Below are 8161 nucleotides of genomic sequence, written 5' to 3'. Positions count from 1 at the left end.
TACTTCAACTTTTATGTTTGGAGTGGGAGATAATTCAACTTTTTTGAGCATGTGATATGAGGTTACATTATAGGCCACTTTTGACCTATACCATCGATCAAGTGATTTTTCCAAACTTCAAAAATGCATAACTCTATCATTTAAAATCCAAATGACATGAAATTGGTGACTGTTTTGAAGGTATTTGATAGAGCTACAACTTTGATGAATACACTTTTCTCATTTGAAGCTAATATAAAAAGTTAAGTAAGGTGAAATATTGAGACATATGGCTTGACACTTAGAAAAAATTTGATATGTCAAAAATTTCCAAACTTCCACCTCAAATTTCTCCAAGTTCCAAGCTCCAAATAAAAAAGCGTTGAGCATGAAATTTGTTCCCCTTGATCTCACATTTCCCAAGAGCTCAAATTCATCCATTTTGGACAAGGAATGCATAGGTTGCGCATGGCTTGAACATGGTGATATCATTTGGCAAGGATCAAACTTCAAACATCAATGCACACTTGCCTTGCAATCCAAGCTTACTTAAGACCATCTAATATTCATTTGTGGACCTCAAGCAATGATTTCATGGGCATGTGCGCGCCCATGCACCCTTGCATCACCATTTGCCAAAATTGGAAAGTGATTTGAAGTGTGCAATTATCAATTGTTTCAGCTATAAATAGAGCTTCAATTGCTCAGAAATGAACAAACATTGGCGCCAGCTTTGATCCCCCATCTCAAACCCTCACTTTGCAAAGGATAAGCCTGAGAAATTCTTTTGAATTTGAGGTTGAATTTCCACTGTTTTGAAATTCAAATCTCCAGGAATCCACAGCCTCTTAACCATCTAATCCTTCTCCTGCAAGCAAGTGGAGTGAGATCAAGCACAAGCAAGATCAAGATCAGTTGAATCCAAACCTCCATTGAAGGTATTTTCCAGAAATTTTGAACTCTTCGATTCTGTTAAATTCTTGCTTAATTCTATTGATTCTTTGGTTGTATGAAGTCCTACCAATGTAGGCAAGAAGATTGAGTTACTTTGAGGCCAAATTGAAGCAACTCAGTTCATGTACCTCAAATTTCAACTCCATGTATCTCTCAATACACTTGGAATTAGAGTGAATTGAGGTCAGATTCGAGCTCAGTGCCATTTTTACTTTAAAATCATGTCCCTGTTTTTCATTTTGGTGATGGTTGATGGTGGACCAGTCCGGTGAGGTCCACCGGAGAAGATGACCGAAGCTCTGGCTCCGCCGATGAGTTGACAAGACTCTGAACCACATGATCCATTCCTTTTATTTTAATCCTGAGCGTTGGTTTTGATTACCAAAGTTGCCACGCACTGACTAAGGTCTATGGTGGATAGCGTGCTCCTGGCCACTTGAATTGCCACCTCAATTAATGAGGGAGATCAAGTGGTCCACGTATTTTTGGTTTTCTGAATTTTTATTTTTATTGCATTATTTTCAATAATTCATATTAAATTCAATATTGATCCAAAAAATATGGGACTTTCACCAAAAAATTCAAATATTTTTCTCTTTCATATTCTGAATTAAAATTATTTTTTAGATCATTATTAATATTTTTCATGAATTAATTGATTTTGCATTTGTTTTTAATTGTTTAAAAATATTTTTAAATGTCCAAAAATTATGAAAGTTTTTCTCCAAGGTCCTTTGACCTTGTTTGACCTATGATAAATCTCATGGCCATTTCTTTGGTGTTTTGATGAGATTTTAGGAATTGAACAAACCATATTTAATTTAAATGCACTATTTTAATATTTTTTAATTGAATAAATGTCAAATAAATTTGTTGACCAATTGTGATGATTTTGTTTATGTTTGACTCTTGTTGTTGGGCCTTGGTCAACGTTGATTTGACTTTGTCAAATTAATATCATTGGATTTGGGGGATTGATGGAATGTACATTCCATCTCCCAAAATGAATGAATGATATTAATTTGGTAAAAGTCATCCTTTGACCAATTTCTGATTTCATTCATTCCCCTCCCACTTCATCTCATTCCTCTTCTTCATTAATTCATTCCATTTGGCCTATGACATCTCAAAGTCCTAATGCTAGTTGATGGAAAAATTGACATGAGTATAGATGAGATTAGGCCACACCTTTTGCATATATTTTTGTGTGTGTGGTATGTTTCATGAGCATAGTCCATTATACTATGTCTCTAACATGCATTAATACCAAAATTTTATTGCCCGGCCTCAAATAGTTGAGACTTCTACATAAGTCCAATTACGATTATTTAACATAGCGCTAAATTTGTGACATAAAAGGCATAAGCATTCTAGTTAGTGAGATTGTAAGTTTCCCCTCTTTCATGGTATTGTGTAGAAACTTGGCCTTCTTTCCTTCCTTTGGGAGATGTTTTGGTTCAAGGATCCATGCTTGTAATAAGTGGGTTGAGTGTTCTCCAAAGAATGTCTTGAAATGAAAAGCAAGAGCAAAACAATACTAACTCTTAACCTACTAACTACTAACTTTTAATTTCAAGCTTTTACTTTAATGCAATTTACTTTTAGCACTCTATTTCATTTGCCATTGTTCATATCATTCTAATTGTTTATGTTAATGCAATTTTCACTTTTTCCATTTGGACCATATTGTGTGATATATTTTATTTGTGTATACTTTGCTTGTTTGTGTGGTATTTGACCATTAATGTACATAATAATAACAAAAAACCCTAAAAAACTTTTGAGTGGACTGTTGGCTTGATCTTGGACAAATGGACTTAGAATCTAGGCAACCTCCATATGCTAATGGACTTGGCCAATGCCAACTTGCTGAAGAACCAAGTGCTTACAAATTTGAAATTCATCTGATACATCTTTGAAGACCTCTCTAAGTTCATCTGCAATATGATCATTGTGAAGCTGTTATTTTGAACCTGTGACTTGTGGAATTCATCTATTACATGGGCTATTTTGAAGAAGATCATGGAATGGATAAGCTTGGATGAGGTCATCTTTATTTGATGCCTTGCTCTTCAAGATAATTTAATTGTGCATTTGTGTATTGCTTGATTCTAAAAAGTCCAAGGGAATTCTGGGTTTCTATTGACATACTTGTTTATTGGATTGCTACCCATTTGGTCAGATCTTTTCAACTCTAAAGTTTTAATTTTGTACATAGGATAGTCTCTTCATCTCCTTCCATTTCTTTAATTTCAAAATCTCTCCCTCCATTTTTCAAAAACCTTCTTTGTGTGAACTACTTTTGTTCTAAACTTTGACCACTTTTGCAAAAAGATAGAAACTTTGGCCTTATGCCATTGCATTTTCAAACTTCTTTTCTTAAATCAAACTTGTAAATAGACTTAACTATACTTGACTTAAACTTTCAAAAAAAGCCAAAAATAACTAACTCATTCAAATCATTTTTAGGCCTTTTGGGCCTTTCAAACTTAATTTTGTTAAAAGCAATGCACTGAAGGAGAATTGCGGTCCAAAACGCAGCGGAAATTAAAATTTTCTCCTTTAGAGATCCTTACGAATGGTCATGATCAGTGATAGAATATTTACCTCTTATTACGATTGAAACCTTTGGTGCAGATCTCTTGTGACGATCAAAACCTTTGATGCAAATCCACGAAGCGATCACCAACGTTGAACGATGACAACGTCTCTACTCAGTCCACACGAACGGGTTCCTTCAATCTCAGTGCTAGCTGGTACGAATGAAGGCTTTGAGTGAGAGAGAGAGAGGGTGAGAGAAAACGAAAATAATGCAACCGCAATCAATGCTTATGCACAAGGGTTCTATTTATAGAACCACTTGTGTGGGCTTCAAGCTAAAAGCCCACTTAAGTGTATTTTGGCCCATATCTTATAATATGCCCAAAATCACTTAAGCCCATGGTACCTTACCATATTTCGTATTCTACTCAAGTACACCGTACCTTACGATGTTCTATAATTCACTTAAGGGCACCGTACCTTGCGGTATTCCTTAGTTATTCTATCTCTTATCAATCCGTCCTTTGTATGTGACCCTGTAGGTTTTCGTGACGTTGGCAATTATATTAAATCACGCATTTAATATAATAAACAGTGAGCGGTATCTAGCAACACATCACTGCTACCCAAGACACGAAAATGTCATGTGATCTGACAATTCCTTCTGTGATAATACTTATGTGTATAATTACCCTTTTGCCCTTATGTCTATATTGAACACAAGGCATAGACCGTGTCATCCTTGTCCAGTTCAATATTGGGCCCATAGACATTTATCCTGTTATGCAGGATGGGCAAATTCCATCTAGGTCACTCATGTCCCTCAGCATGCTTCGTGGAGTACCCATCAACTGTCTTTATGGTTATCCAGTTACGGACAACGTTGGATCAGCAATAAAGCACTCGACTCCACATCTAGGATCCATAGTGGTTTCAGGTCGAAGAGTGGTATACACTATTATCACCATGAGAATAACTTATGACACTTTGCATAACTTTCTATATAGTATTCTCATAGCGGGTCAATCTGGTATAAATATTACTCCTAATATCCATACCTATGTTTAAGACTTGATAACTCTTTATCCATGATCCATGAGATGTGATCATCAGTCTACAAACATAATAGTCTTAATGCTTTAATGTTATCCCACTTCACATTAAAGCTCGACTACGGATACTTTAAGAATAGTGTCCTTATGTTTAATGTGTTCTCATGATTAAGTCACACTTAATACATTAAACGGACTATCTACTCCAGGGACTTTGTTAATCAACCATAATAAAGAAAAGTCTTTTATTATTCGATACAAGTACCAAAAGTATTGGCCTCTAGGGCTTACACCAACATGCACCCACTTTGAAATTTGTATTACGAACTACGAGGTTTTGATCCCTCATTTTTATGTTGGTACGTAGGCACAAGACCGAAGGTCTTGTCAAAAACAAAAATATAATTAATGAATTCTTTTCAAAATACATATGCACACAAAAAGGGCTCCCTAGGAGTACCTAGGACACTTTGGGTGCTAACACCTTTCCTCTGTGTAACCAACCCCCTTACCTGTGATCTCTGACTTTTATTAGTTTTTATTTTAAAACTTCTTACTTTTTGGGTTTTGTTCGTACTTTTTCCCTTTTCCCTTGGAAACAATAAAAGTGTGGTGGCGACTCTTGTTATTTGATCTCTAGCTTGTCAATAGCTTGATGATCATGAATTTCCCGCTACAGAAGGATCATGTCAAGTACATCTTTGAAAATCTTGCTCTGACAGGAAGAGTCGCCCGTTGGCAAATGGCCTTAACTGAGTATGACATCCAGCATGTCACCCAAAAAGTCGTCAAAGGAAGTGCCTTGTCATACTACCTTTCCCATCAGCCCTTGGAGGACTATCAGTCAATCCACTTTAAATTCCCCGACGAGGATATCATGTTAATAAGGGATTGCAACATTCCCGACCCCGAGGAAGGACCACAACCTGGCTCACGTTGGACGCTTATGTCCGATGACGCTTATAACTCTCAAGGCAATGGAATTACAGTAGTTACCACATCCTCAATTGGTTTTCATCTACCATTCACCGCAAGGTTATACTTTTACTGTAAAAACAATATGGAGGAGTACGAGGATTGCATCCTTGGCATTAAGCAGCTATTGACCTAAGGATCAAAATCCTTGAAGTCTATGGTGATTTAGCCTTGGTAATCTGCCAAGTAAAAGGAAACTGGGAAGCTCGTGATCACAAGTTGATCTCGTACAAAGAGCATGTCTTGAAGCTAATCCCCTATTTTAATGAGATCACATCCCATCACATCCCTCCAGAGGAGAATCAGTTGGCTGATGCATTAGCAACCATATCATCCATGTTTAAGGTTAAATGGAGAAAATGAAGCACCATTTATCTGCATTAACTACTTGGACGAACCAACCTACTGTTTGGCATCCGAAGTCGAGTTTGATGGCTATCCCTGGTTCTATGGTATCATGAGATACTTGGAGAGTTAAGAATACCCAGAAAATGCCAGACTTATGTCGACAAGATACACGTACCACCAGTACCACTCAATGTCTTAACATCACCTTGGCCTTTCGCCATGTGGGGCATTGACATGATTGGGCACATAGATCTGACTGCTTTAAACGGACACCATTTCATTTTGGTAGCCATAAACTATTTCACCAAATGGGTGGAAGCAGTCTCATACGCGTACGTCACCAAGCAAGTGGTGGCTCGTTTCTTGAAGAAAGAGATCATTTATCGTTATAGGGTCCCAAACAAAATCATTACCGATAATGGGTCCAACCTCAACAACAAAATGATGAAAGAACTATGCAAGAACTTCAAGATCAAACACCATAATTCATTGTTGTATTGACCAAAGATGAATGAAGCTGTTGAGGAAGCCAATAAGAATATCAAGCAGATCGTGAAATAGATGGTGGAAACCTACAAGGATTGGCATGAGATGCTCCCATTTTCTTTGCATGGTGTCGCATCTCGAAAAATACGATCCCTCGCGATGGTCACGGAAAAAACTAGTTCGAATAGAGTCGCCACCGAACTTTATTTATCCCAATGAAGGAATAGGAAAATATCGATAAAACCTTTAAAAATAAAATAATGGTCGTCGTAACCATATTCGGGTTCGGGAGTCGATTACGCAAGGGGAAGGTATTAGCACCCCTCACGTCTGTTGTATTCAATAGGAACCTTTTAGTTTAATTTGTGATTTAAATGTTAGCTAAATGTTATTTGTTTTCTTCGAGTGAATAAAGGATTAAAAATGGATATTGATGGAAACCTCAGAAGGGGGAAAAGGGAGGTTTTTTTATTAGTGTGCTCGTGAAGATATAGCAATATCCGGCCTACGTATCCTTATAGTGCAACAAGGAAATCAGAGCGTTCGTAGTTCGGGGAACTACGGTTGGTTGGTGTCTTTTAGTGAACGATTGTTTAGATCATGCTCTAAAGGCTAAACATTGGCTTGTTTACTCTCGGCAGAGGCTTAAGCACTAGTTTGTTATGCGCGTTAGAAGGGATTAAACATCGTTCTTTCTGAAAAGAGCTTTGGTCACCCGGGGTGACAAGTTGAGTTAATATGTTTGATGTTTTATTTAATTAGTTTCGATCGCACGTGGGCGAGAAAAAGAAGACAAATTTGATGTGTTGAGATATTTTATTGGATGATGATTACTCGGATAATCGAGTAAGGCAACTCGTATCCTAATGATCGAGGAGAGGAATCGAAGGCTCTAGAACATCTCTCTTTTCATTCTTAATTGTAAAAGGATTTGATAATAGTTAAGGTGTTTTGAATGAACGACGAATACTCAAATAGTCGAGTAAGGTAACTCGTATCCTAATAGTTGAGCAGAGGAATCGAAGGCTCTAGACCATTTCCCTTTTCATCCTTAATTGATTATGAAAGTAAGTTTGTGTATGGTTGATGTGTTTTAAGATAAACGACAAGTACTTGAATGGCTGAGTAAGGCAACTCATATCCAAGTATTTGAGGATAGGAACCGAAGACTCAAAACCATCTCCCTTTTCGTGTATTTTATTATGAAAATGTTCGATTTAATTGAGTTAGAGGTTTGTAAAGAAATGACAATTGTCTAACTAACCGAGTAAGAAAACTCGTATTCAAACAATCGAGGAGAAGAGTTGAAGGCTCAAAACCATCCCCCTTTTTATTTCTTATTACGAAAATGATTCGATTTAATTGGTTTTAGGCGGATAGAAATGACAACTATTTGATTAACCGAGTAAGAGAACTCGTATTCAAATAATTGAAGAGAGGAGTTGAAGGCTCAAAATCATCTCCTTTTTCATTTCTATGTGGTATTTTAATTGTAATTAGGTGTTTTAATTTAATTTGAATAAAAATGCTCGATGTTGGATCGAGGTTTGAAATTTGTGTTTGTAAATAAATTGGATTATTTTAGTGTATCAATCATCTACTCGGTTTATTAATAACCGAATAGGTTTCATAATAAGAAAGCCCAAGAGTAAGCTATGTGAGGTTGGTGGCGATGCATAAAAGCGATCGACTTACAAGGGTATGAAAAGTGGGCTTGATATTAAATCGAGAATTATGTAATTCTTGATGGTTTAATGCGACTATATTACTTAGAATAATCACCAATTATACATCCTTATAAAAAAAATGAATTTCGACATACGATT

This window comes from Lathyrus oleraceus, chromosome 5 (genome assembly GCF_024323335.1).
Source record: "Lathyrus oleraceus cultivar Zhongwan6 chromosome 5, CAAS_Psat_ZW6_1.0, whole genome shotgun sequence".
Taxonomy (NCBI): Eukaryota; Viridiplantae; Streptophyta; class Magnoliopsida; order Fabales; family Fabaceae; genus Lathyrus; species Lathyrus oleraceus.
The sequence above is the reverse complement of the archived record's forward strand: the minus strand, read 5'-3'. Positions refer to the sequence as shown.